The 13119-nt window shown below is 45.2% G+C and overlaps 1 protein-coding gene across 4 annotated transcripts in view; it reads left to right on the top strand.

Annotated features, from left to right (window-relative positions):
• The window catches only part of LOC144122121 (rifampicin phosphotransferase-like), a 798972-nt gene that overhangs the window by 629074 nt on the left and 156779 nt on the right, over nt 1–13119 (top strand). The gene's annotated exons all lie outside the window — the stretch shown is intronic.

Below are 13119 nucleotides of genomic sequence, written 5' to 3'. Positions count from 1 at the left end.
ATTATCAATTTTGGCGTCATTCGGCCAGTCACCGTCACTAACAGATAATATCAAGGGTGAGATTTGGTATCATTGCGTCGCTGCGAAGATGAGTTCATCAGTCCGGGATGTGATATGATGGTCAGGAGCGATGGGAGCAGCAGCAAACAGGAAGCCATGAAAGAAATATAAACGAGGGAACTTGCATCGGGTGATAAGGTCTTGAATATAGAGAGCTTGCTCTAGTAATGACCAAATTTGATACGATGAGTATAACGAAGAGATTAACATGACATGTTTATTTTGGTCAGACTCACGACACCTATCAATGTATGCTGCTGCATTCCACGCTATCGGTCCACATTCTAAAGCTAACCTGATGAGAGAAGTGTACGCGGTAAACTTTGTCTGGGAGTTACCACAATATAAGCGGTGTTCGAGGAGTCCCAGACTCCGAAATGATTTACTTGTGACGTTTTATCTGTGGGCATTCAGCTTAAACCAGCAATTAAATAAACACAGACGTAATTGAAGCAATTCCTTTTTTGAACTACTCTGTCATTAAAACTATTCCGTGTTTACGCATTAGGAAGCGCGTTAGTATGTGTTAAAAAGGGGATAAGCTGTGTTTTTTTTTAATTCCATTTGGCATAGCTAGCACCACTCGTTGGCACGCATTAACTAAGCCTGTAGGATAACTACATCTATGGGAACAACTATCTTTGGATAAACTGCGAAATCATCAGCGTAAAGTCGTACTTTAAATGCTACGTTAAATACTTTATCATTATTATAAAATAAAATACTAAAGTCCTCAAGGAGACCCAATATGACGCGTGAACTGTTACATGAATACTCTATACAATTTTGACGCGTTAGCAGCGATACATAAAATGAGTTGATCCAACCGATGATGTCGCAGTGCAATTGAAAACTCTTAACTTTCTTCATTACTCTTTTATGCCGAACACAGTCAAAAGCTTTCGAAAAAACTTTAAATATAGCGTCAGTACAAATTAATGCATGCGCCGATTTGTAAAAACGTGTTGCGAGCTCATATAACTGTGTTTGGCAGGACATCACTTTTGTACACTAATGCTAGTTGTCAATAAGCTGGTTACTGCCATTTTGGTGAGTCACTATATCGAAGCAAGAAATGCTCCAGCAGGTTGCAACAAATCGATGGAAGTAATATTGAGTGACAGTTTTTAGTGACTTGCTACCACCGGTTTTGACAACTGGACTCACCTTTGCCATTTTTCAGTTATGGTTTATGTAACTCGCATATAGAGACTGCTGCAATGGCAGCCGACACGTCTGCAGTAATTTTTATGTTTTGTGTTGAAACCAACTGAACCAGGGTGCTGCAGGTATATTGTTAGCGTTCTAATTGATGAAGAACGAACTGCTTTGAAAGCTCAGAAAAATTATTAGGAACTGATATTTTTGAAGTTTTTGTAAAATGCTGGTTAAAAGTTGAAGCGTTCATCCAGGAAATACCACACGCCCACTCATCTCTTTAAATATTGAAATCGCATGGCTGTTCATATGATCAAATCACTGCCAGAATTGTGGTATTAAAAATTTATTATTATTTATTCATTTATTTGTGACGTTAAGTGTGCCGCACTGCATAAAATATGATGTCATTAACGAGCGTTATAATACGTTACAAAAAGGCATGAAGTTCGGTTATGTATAAAACGTCACCTAATCTTCAGACGTAAATGTTTTTCGTTAGAATTAGAAATTGTAGTCATTGTTTGAACACAGGCCTGCCTCTTGAAGAACCCGAGCGCGCACCAGCGAAGCTCCTGGGCATGTCCACAATAGGTGGTGGACAGTGGTGTCAGACAAATTCTAACAAATTGCTAGCGATATTGTGATTTTGAGTTTTTGCCAGGCGTTCTGAAATTCGTTGCTTGCGGTTCTTATTTTTATAAAAGACATCTCTTTGCATCTTCTGTCAGCCGGGGGGCATAAGTTTATAATTCTATGTTAATTTTTTAAATGCAGGCAATTTTGATTTCGTACAAGTTATCGCGAAATAAGAGCCAGTTTTCGTTGGTCGCATGACTCTATAAGTTCCTTTCGAAAACTGCCGCAAACTATCTTAGTATGCGGCACTTTTTTCATAGCGACATTTCGGGTTGTTCATTGCGCATTTGCTTGTTGTCTGCTTGATAGAAAGGCCCAAAAGGTAGTACAGTACAAGCCAATGGGGAATGACTTACTTCTTTGACTCTTCAAGGGCAAAAGTTCGATAACTTGAAGTTATGTAACTTGAAGTAGTGTGTGTCTTTCGTTGTTCCTTGTCCGGTTTGCGCTACCCTAACATACCATGGATATTTTTTACCGACTCGCCTTAGTTTCTACCCTTGAAGTAAGATTAGTTAAAAAAAAAACTTTAGGGGACACTTAATCGCTCAAAACTTTCGACAATGTGACAGCACCGCTTTAGATTCACCATCGGGATTGCGATACGGGGCCGACCGCTGACAGACACCCTTGCATTTGTTGATAGAGGGTTGGACTCCTGTCTTACAGCTGATTTACCAAACGACAAGCAAATCTGTGCTACACACCACGCACATTCGAAAGCAACCGACCCCGTACTTGTGCGAAAATTTGGAGAGCTAGCCTATCACCTGAAACCCCAACGCTGGAAAGGCTGGTGCATCACTCTAGCGATACATATACAGGGTGTTTCACCTTAGAATTTACACAATTTTTAAAGATAACCATTTTGCGTTAGAAGAGCGCTTCTTTCGGCAGAGCAGTGAACCTAAGAAAAAGAGTAGCGCCAAAGCAATGCAATCACAGACGAAGAAAGGACAACACAAAAGCTCTGAGTATATTCTTTTTCAGTGGGCCCTTCCTTTCAGCGCTTGTGTCTTGTCTTTTCTTCGTCTGTGGTTGCATGCTTTGCCGCTACTCCTTTACTTAGGTTCAAAATGCACCAACTAGCCCAAAAGAAGTTTTCGGCATAGCATTGTCAGCGGTGTAGCAAATCAAAATAGAGCTTTGACGTGCTAACTACAAGGCTAGATAAATATTATCGAAAATTTAACTTTTTAAATATCACTGTTAGGTTCCTTAATTACTGAGAGGCGTGTAGCCAACCGTAATTGATATCCATATCAGTTTCTAGAATTTCCAAAAACGCAGTAACCTTCGGAGCTCCAGTCCTACAAATTTTGCTTACATCGCACCAAAATACATGCGCTCTCGAGGAACTTGCAGGCAAAGCAACCTCTCCAGTGCACGTAACTCGTCGAAATAGCCAAAAAGTGTTTGTTCACAGCGCCGAGGGTAACCGCGTTTTCGAAATTCTTAAAACTGATATGGATATTAATTACGGTGGGCTACACGCCTCTGAATAATTTAGGAGCCTAAAAGTAATATTTAAAAGTTAAATTCTCAATATTATTTCCCAGGCTTGTAGTTAGCCCCTCTTAGCTGCATTATGATCTACTACACCACTCACAATGCTATGCCAAAAAAAAAAGCACTCTTGTAACTCAAAAAGCCTATTTTAAATTGCATAAAGCCTTAGTTTGAACACACTGTATATAGGAAGTGATGCTTAGTGTCTGAACGGCAACGACCCGGTCGTGTTTGGAGTCCTCTAAGGACATCCCAGTGCATTCAACTCCGATGTTATTCTAATCTTTATTTATTCCTTTGAAGATGGTGCAGTTGTAAGCACTAATAGAGACTGTTAATTATTAGCACTCCATATTTTAACGCAATAGCGTTAATGGCCAGTTATCCAGAAAAGACGGTGTTGCAGGTGTCGGCGTTGGCGTTGTGAGCAAAAAATCGCGGGCATGCCTCTGGCGGGTGGCCCCCAAAGACAGCCTATGAGATAGACGAGCAACCTAGGTCAAGTGAGCTTGCGGCGTCATGACCTGCCCACTGGACAGTCAGCAAACTGCCCACCGTGGCAGCTGGCAGATAAATATAGAGGTTTGGACGCGAGAAGGTTCCTCGGAAAGAGTAACATGGGCCTCGCAAGCCCCCCCCCCCCCCCCCCCCCCTCCGTCGCCTCCACTCCCTCTCCGGTGGCTGTGTATGAAAGAGCCCCTACCGAGGTAATGGCGCATTCCTTAACAGCTGCACCATAGCGCCATGTGTGGTATAAGGACTCCCTACAATCTATTTATGCAGAGTAGAGAATGGTCCTTACGTCCGCATGTATGGGTAGAATCAGTGGCAATAGACAATGCTAACACATTCGAACTATCCAGACAGGCTGTTCTTTTCTTGTGCTAGCTACCTCTCGTGATGTCATGAGGCGTACTGCCACTTGTGCTTTCTACGGTGCGTAGCTTGAATCCATTCAAACTACTCGTCTTCAGAAACTGACCATATCAGTAATTTTTGTGCAAATCAGCAAAATGATCGTTGCGCCAAAGAGTGTAAGGACAAGAAACATTGTCACGCAAAGAGACAGTGGCGCTTGCTCCTGTCGCTTAATCAGAAAGATTGATTTTATGGTGTTCAACGTGAACATGAAAATTGACAAAGCTATCCAACGTACCTGAATTCGTTCTCGGAGAGAATGTTTGAACAAGTATAGGCTTCCAGTCACCCTCCTCAAAGCCCCAAACAAGTTGCGTCACCATAGTTCAAGACTAATGTTCACGACAGTTCATCTACGTGGCCACCGAAGACACACAACAACAGAAAGGAAACACATATTCTGGACACCTTTTTTATCTTCTTAGTATAAGCACATTATCGTTCCCTACTAAGCACCCGCAGATTAGCAATGTGGCAGTTTTAGGCACGCGTGTTCTCGTAGCCGCTTGAACTCGCGTCTCATGACGCTATCTCGTCCGGGTTCTTCGTTTCTCCCATAGCCTTCTTTGCGTATATGACGAACGCCGGTAGATGAACGAACCTCTGAAATGGTGCCTTCGTCGTATTCCTGTATTGGCCACTTCAAATAACAGCGCTACCTCCCTTTCGTTCAGGATATGGCATGTGGGATTCAACGTTCCAAAGCGCCCTTGTGCGGTGTGAGGCGCGCAGTAGTGGAGGGCACCGGATTAATTTACGCGGGCTGCGTTTATTTAAAATGCACTGACACCGCACGGCACACGGGCGCATTCGCGCTCTTCCTCCATCGAAATGCCCGTTTCAGTTGTGCTATTCCATATTGCCCCCAGAATCGTTAATAGCCACTTTTTGTTCGGCGTATGGATCAATGACTGCGTGGCTTACGCTATAAATGGCGGAAACACGAGATTTTTAGTTTCTCATGATGGGCAGCATCTTGGGCATGTTTGTTATTCATTTGTGGTGAAATAGTGCAGAACGACAGGACAGGACCGTCCACGCATGGCTCCTGTCCCGTCCCGTCGTTTTGTGCTGTTCCATACCAAACTTTTAATTTGCCATGATGTACGTGCATGTGTACACAATGGGTCCATATACTGACAAGAAGTAAAAGCGCATAAATCATCGGTTGAAGACACTTTTCTCCATACTTTTTTTTGACGAGGATGGGTGCATAGCGAGCCTTTTTGTTACAAGAAGACAGAATGAAGCACATAAAAGAAAATGTAATAGCTGACTGAAATGCTCGAGAAGAGCTTGCGAGGTGTTGTTGCTATGAGGAAAACAAACACCACATCTATAGTTAGGCCGAAGAACTTGAAGATAGCCAAATTGCCTGAAAAACAGGGGCTAGTTGTCGTTTATACCTCTGCGTAAGGGCGATAGTGTGAGAAATAAAAGCGAAACACTAACAACGCGTTTTTTCGCGCAGTCTTGAAGATGAACCTAACCCACCAGCTAGCCCCCAGAGAACACCTCTAGCTTAAAGAGATAGAGAAGGAGCAGCCTGGAAAAGACGCGCCTTGATAAGCCCGGTTTATATTTTAGGAGACGTGAATGGAAGTTAAAAGACGTCACATTGGCACATTAAGCGAGGAACAGATAAGCGGTGGCCCCTTCTATCAACGGATTGTATTAAACATGAAGGAAAACGTAGGCACGGACGGAAGAGAGACGGTTGGGCCATGGAAATAAACAAAAGATCAATAGATAAAGAAGAACATAAAGGAAAAAAGGCGTTTGGGAGGGAGCAGCGGAAGCTGTAAGAGAGGAGAAAAGAGGAGAAACACAATAAGCAATGAACAGCTGTAACGTAACAAAGCAGTAGAAGAAAGGAATAGTGATAAAGGACGTTTGTGCAGCGAAACAATGACGACTAGAATGGAGAGGGACACAGAGGTGAAAAAAGGAAACATGAGAAAACGAGAATAGATAAACAGTGAACGAAAGACACATTAGAACTCGACAAGATAGGAGATGCTAAAGTATGTGACATGAAAAGAAAAAGAAAGAGAGAATGGTCAATACGAAGGCAGAAATACAAATAAACCAAATATTTATTCAAAGGAAGAAGTAAAGAAAGAAAGGGAGAAAAAGACTATCGTAGTTAAAGACAGTGTTCTTATACAGAAAGAATGGTGCAGAACAAAGAAATAATGGTTAGTGAAAAAGCGAGCATGCCAAGCAGACTACAGCACTGTGGGAAGTGGACTAAAAAGCGATGACAGAAGAGTTGAAGCGGGATGCGAAAACGATTAGAGGTTAAAAAAGCAAAACTATTAAGAAAACGATGGATACGTAGGGTGAAGAGAAACAAATAGTATCAAAATAAAAGCAACAATAGTGGCAGAGGAAAAAAATCTAGTGAAAACGTGGACAGACCGATAAGACGTACATCAATGTGGGCTAAAAGAGTACATGAGATGAAGCAGTCAGGGGGTGGAAAGTTTAAGAAAGCTACCTTTAAGCATAAGTGAAAAGCAACGCATGAAATACAGAAAAAGAATCTACCGTTTATAGGGGAAGAAATGGTAACAGGAAAAAGAAACATGCGCATATATTTATGTAACCCGTTGGAAAAGCCTTTCTGCTTCTCGGTAAACATCTACCGTTTACATGGGAAGAAATGGTAATAGGAAAAAGAAACATGCGCATATATTTATGTAGCCCATTGGAAAAGCATTTCGGCTTCTCGGTAAACATATTGGCAGTGGCAACCGAGTAAAAACGTAAGCACGGACCAATTCAGACTGTGGAGCACGATGCAATGGCGAGCATGAGAGAGCGTCTGCTTCAGTCCGGAGTCATAGAGGAATATCGCACTCCTGTAGATGCAGAGCCCAGCGAGCGAGGTGGCCCGACGGGTCTTTCAGAGACGACAGCCAGCTCAGAGCGCGGTTATCGGTGATTACATAGAAAGGTCGGCCGTAGACGTAGGGGCGAAATTTTCCGATGGCCAATTGTTGGCTAGAATTTCTCGTTCTAGGACCTGACTGGAGTACGCAACGGCATACTCTCGGAAGCCAGGTTTTCGTTGGGTGAGAACGGCACCGAGTTCAACAGCACTGGCTTCAATGTTAATGTCAGTTTGTGCTGTCGTGTCGCCAAACCAAAATGGGGTACAATGCTTGGAAGGCGTCATCTCAAGCAGGCGTCCAAGCGAAGACGTCGGAGCTGCCGGCAAGTATCTGTTTCACAGGGGGCTGATGACAGAGGCGAGATTCAAGATGAAGCGGCGAAAGTAGGAGCAGAGGCAGACAAAGGTGCCCAACTGCTTCAGTTCGGTCGGCCTAGGGAGTTCGACATTTGCACGAAGTGTGGTGGGTCGGGAAGAAAGCCATCCTTAGAGACGACGTGGCTAAAATGGTGTTTCAGGGTGGCAAAGCAAACTTTTCTAAAATCAGCTGAAGCCCAGCGTCAGCTCCACAAGTGACGACGTGCTTCATTCGGAGGAGATGAAAGGAGAGTCTGTTAAAAAGACGAAGACATTAAGGTAGCAAAGGCAGGTCTACCACTTGAGGCCACTGTGGATAGAGTTCATAATTAGTTCGAAAGTCGAAGGAGCATTGCAAAAGCAAAACCACATAACTTTGACCTCATACAAGTCGTCAGGTGTTATGAAAGCAGTTTTTGAGCGATCAGCGTCATCAGCCATGGGCACCTGCGAGTAGCCCGGCCACAAATCCCACGAGGATCGAGAAAAACACGGCTCCCTGCAAACAATCCAGAGCGTCTTAGAGGTTCTTGCATGTGATCTTGTTCTTGCGTGTGATCAGAGCAAATAGAGGTTCTTGCGTGTTATCTTGAGCCAGTGGCATTCAACACGGAACCGGAGGCAACAATATTTCTTTTTCACAAACACAACTGGAGGCGCCCACAAACTGTGTAAGGGCTGTATGACACCCTGACGTAGCATGTCGTACACGTGAGCACGAATGACTTGGCGCTCACAGTCCGATAAGGGCTTTGGTACAAAGTGGTTATGTGTGCCGCTGTCAGGCGTGCCCACGTCGAGAGACGTACGGCCCAACACAGTCGAAAGAATAACTGAAGCTCGGGAGGAGGGCGACGAGCTGATCACGTAGTGCGGGCGGATGATTGGCGTCAGTGGCATGGAGGAGACGCTTAAGCTCCGCTCTAAATGTATGTCACGGTAGCGTTGAATGGACATACGCGGAAATGATAATTCTCTACTTTACATTTAGAGCTATCTGCGAGTCGTTGTACTACTATTGGCGCTGTGGTGCAGCGGTTAGGCGGTGCATCGCTGCCCTGGGATGGCATGTGCTCCCATCATTAACTTAGCACCACCTGACGCGGTGGGCAGTTTGCTCACAGTTCAATGGGCAAGTTGTGATGGTGTCACATGGCCACGTGACCTAGGTGGCCCACCTGCCACTTATGTTGCTTCTTTATAGATTTTTCGTGTATTCTTGGCTCACGGCGAACTATGACGACGACAACGCCGGTTTTTCTGCTCCACGAGAAGCTTAACGCTCTGTACTGGTTTATTGTAATCACTGTTACTGTTTGCGTCACTCAATAAACTTGAAACTGTTGCCGTAAAATGTCTTAGGATATCGGATCAGAAGCAGCACCGCAAAAGCTTAGCACATCAACCACAAAGGAAGCGGCGGGATCAAGAACAGGATATGTAAGAAAGCAACCAAGTTTTCAATACACCTGATGCATTCGCCGCGAAGCGCAGCTGGCAGGCAAGTTGAGTTCGAGATGTAAATCGTAATCTGGCCATCCTGAATTTTCAGAACAGCAGAGGGAAACAAGAAGCAGGGATTGCGGGAAGCGGCGTCGGAAGGTGCGAAGAAAATAGCTGAATTAGTGACGCTGGCACAGGAGAGTGGTACGATGGCAGCAGAGAACGAATATCGGCATCAAACGCGACAAGAAGTTTGGCAGAGTGGGGAGGGTCGTCGCACAAGGTGGCATGGCAGCAAGGGGGAAAAAGCTATTTCCACGCGGGCACAGTCAGTAACGGCACGATGAGTCGAAAGGAACTCGCATCCTAGGTTGACTTCGTGCGAGCAGTCAGACAGCACAATAAACTCGATGGTGTACAAAACGTTTTGAATGCGGACACGGGCCGTGCACGAGGTCGAGGAATGAATGCGCTGTTACAAGGCGATGTGGGAGGAAAAGCCAGAAAGCGGGGTGGTCACCTTGGGGAATCAACGCCGGAGAGCTGTACTGATGACGAGTACTGCCGCATCCGTTTCGACGAGACCGAAAACTTCGACGAACGTTTTGATGACTTAATTAGCGGGACTACACGGAGGAAGGAGTTGGAAACAAGCGTGGTTCTTGCCCCCTGAACTACGACTGTTATAGATTCGCTGATGGGCGAGGTTGGAACGCCGCTGCAGCGGAGAAGCGAACAATGACGAAGGTTAGGCGATCGCTGAATGCATGGCTTTGGCGATCTTGGGACACCAAGTGGGAACCAGGCGGTATTCGCGCCTAGGATGGCTCGGCATGGTACTATTAAGATTGCAGATGGGCAAAGAAAGCTGAAAGCGCAGGCGCGAAAGCCCTGCGACGTGGCGCAGCAGACCACAGTAGTATCGAAGCGTTCGGTTGTACGCAGTATGCCAAGTATTCGTGCGATTTGGGCGGACCCTTGAGAAAAAAGCATGTTGGAAATTCAGAAGGCGGCGGTAGACGGAGGAAGGAGCGGGCGGGTGACGCGGCCTGGACACCGTTTGTTCGTACGCCAGATGTGCAGTCACAGGTGGAAGCGCATCACATCAGCGATGCTGTCCTGAATGACACGGCGTATGGTGGGAGCCAAAGACAGAGCCAAGTCAGGAGCAAGGCGGGTGGGGTCTTGGAAATGAGGATGAGGGACAGCTCGCAGGCGACATCTTCTCCAAAGGAGGCTTTGATTTGTTGAAGCAAATTGGAGCCCTTGAAAGTAGGCCCGCACAAAGGCAATGCTGAGAGGGCCTCGTCGCACACACCGAGCGCTGCGTAGATGCGCACTGCTTTCGGAGCTCGTCGTAGCTCTTGCAAATCTTGATAACCCCACTGACGGTGGTAGATTTCTTCGCGAGGAGAATTTGAAATGCATCGTCAGCAAAGCCTTTTGACCATGTGATGAATGTTGTGCTCGCCGGGCATAGCCAGGTTAACTCGTTTACTGAGGTCAACGATGTCCTCAATGTAACTGGTTAAAACCTCCGCGGCGTGCTGAGTGTGATCAAGTGAGCGTTGTTCGGAACGGAGCGTGTGCACTGCGGCGGGGGGGGGGGGGGGGGGGGGGGGGCTAAACACTTAAATACGGGCCCAGTGGGCCGGTCAGCCTCATGTTCGCGAATCCAGAGGTTCGCCACGTCCGCGAGATAAAAGATGACGTTACTCAATTTGAAAGTGCCCTCCCAATTGTTGTAGCTGCTCAGTCGTTTGCATGACGACATCTTGAATAAACAGCGCGAACAAAGACGAGCACAAAAGACAAGAAAGCGAACGACACGGCGCTCGTCTTTGTTCGCGCTGTTTATTCAAGATGCTTAACCAACTAGCCCGCCAAAACGTGTTATGCATGACGACAGCCTGACGGCATCTTGGTCGGCTGTGCCACTGAAGAGGCAAAGTCGTGCTGCCTACGTAGAGGTATTCTCTTTTGGCATTCTAGAAAAAACAGCGCACACAGGACAGGGACCAAGAGAAGAACCGACGACACGAGCGCTGACTTACAACTGATTTTATTAAGCGGAAAGTGAACAATATATATAGGAAGGAAGTGGCAGATACAATCAGAGGCAGTCAACGTCACAGAGGTGTTAATGGCCGATAAAATCGATAAAACCGTAAGGGGTGAAAATAAAACAAGATAAAACTCAACAGATGACAAGCCATGGTGTAAAGAACCATAAAAACGCTAAGACACGTGAATAACGCATACAATGCTACTAAAAACAAAAAACCGAATACAATCAACAGGTGGAAGGCATGTGAAGGTGACAAGGATTTATGCTGTGTGAACAAATTTAACAACTGACATGCGCTCGAAACGGATAACCAGGCACATAACTCACACATTCATCCGTTTTCTTATTTCTTTTCTTGAGAGTTACGCCACTTCTTTTCCTGATAAAACTACAGATGGCGCACTGACGCACAATGCAATAGGTTATTAGGGGCAGGCTATCCCAATCACCTGTTAATCTCCGTCGCCCAGAAGCTTCAAAAGAGGATGAAAGGAAAAGAAAGGATAAATGAAGGAGGTAGTGACAAAGAAAAAAAGAAACAAAAAGTCGCAGTGATCCCTTATCTCCACGCTCTGTCCCATAATCTGAAAAAGTCATGAATAAAGCAAAGGTGAAGGTGGTGTTTTCAGCTCCGGAAAAGCTTGCAAATATCTGGAACCGCGTTAACCCTCCTTCCTAGACAGCAAGAACATGCAGAAAAAAAATCGTAAACAATTCGTACCTTGTCAGAAGGAAGTAATTTATTCAATACCTTTAACTTGCAGAGACAAATATATGGGTCAGACGGGCCGTTGTATTAATGACCGATTGCGGGAACATAATAAAGATGTGGAAAAGGGGGTAAAAGGACATATAGCAGCCCATATAGGAATTTGCAGTGCTTGTCAACCTGAATTTGAAAACTGCAAAATCATAAGAAGCCACTCGGATCAAGTAACTAGGGAAGTGATGGAAGCCTTCAACATAAAATCTAATAAATACACATGCGTCAGTGCGCCATCTGTAGTTTTATCAGGAAAAGAAGTGGCGTACCTCTCAAGAAAAGAAATAAGAAAACGGATGAATGTGTGAGTTATGTGCCTGGTTATCCGTTTCAAGCGCATGTCAGTTGTTAAATTTGTTCACACAGCGTAAATCCTTGTCACCTTCACATGCCTTCCACCTGTTGATTGTATTCGGTTTTTTGTTTTTCATGGCATTGTATGTGTTATTCACGTGTCTTAGCGTTTTTATGGTTCTTTACACCATGGCTTGTCATCTGTTGAGTTTTATCTTGTTTAATCTGCACCCCTTACGGTTTTATCGATTTTATGGGCCATTTACACCTCTGTGACGTTGACTGCCTCTGATTGTATATGCCACTTCCTTCCTATATATATTGTTCACTTTCCGCTTAATAAAATCAGTTGTAAGTCAGCGCTCGTGTCGTCGGTTCTTCCCTTGGTCCCTGTCCTGTGTGCGCTGTTTTTTCTAGAATGACTACCTACCAACTCGCCCAGTCTTCCACACTTTTGGCATGTTGGTTGCAGGAGACAGCAACGGCTCCAGAGTTCCAGAGTAGCTGGGGACCGCTCTACACCTCCACCAGTAACAGGGATTCGTTTATCCGGGGTGCGGGGAGAGATTGATCCCAAAGGACGGATCTTGCAGCGTAGCGTCTGGCGTAGCCAGCACCAAGAGACTAGCTTCCTTGTGTTCGGTAGCAAAGCGTCGGCTCATGCCGTAGCGCAAATGGCTATAGTTGACACGCTAGTGGTGTAATACCTGACGAGCAAAAGGACTTTACCTGCGAAACGAAAGTAGGTGTCAGAGAACCACCCTGGAAGTGGAGACAGGCTTCTTCGGGCAGCATTCCTGACTAAAGAACAGAAGACGAGGGTAGGCAATTTTTTTTTGTAATATCAAAGAAAGCTACCTTGCCTTGCGATCCGATTTGCAAGGGGTTTTCTATGCGGACAAATGTTAGGGATACTTGTTAGTCAAAAATCCAATTGATTAAATTGGTGTCGCCATTAATTTCACACCAACAAGTGCTCCCTAATATAAGCGAAGAACAATGCGAGCGTGAACG

The sequence above is a fragment of the Amblyomma americanum genome, chromosome 2 (genome assembly GCF_052857255.1).
Source record: "Amblyomma americanum isolate KBUSLIRL-KWMA chromosome 2, ASM5285725v1, whole genome shotgun sequence".
Lineage (NCBI taxonomy): Eukaryota > Metazoa > Arthropoda > Arachnida > Ixodida > Ixodidae > Amblyomma > Amblyomma americanum.
Note: the sequence above shows the minus strand (reverse complement) of the source record. Positions and strands in the feature narration are given on the sequence as shown.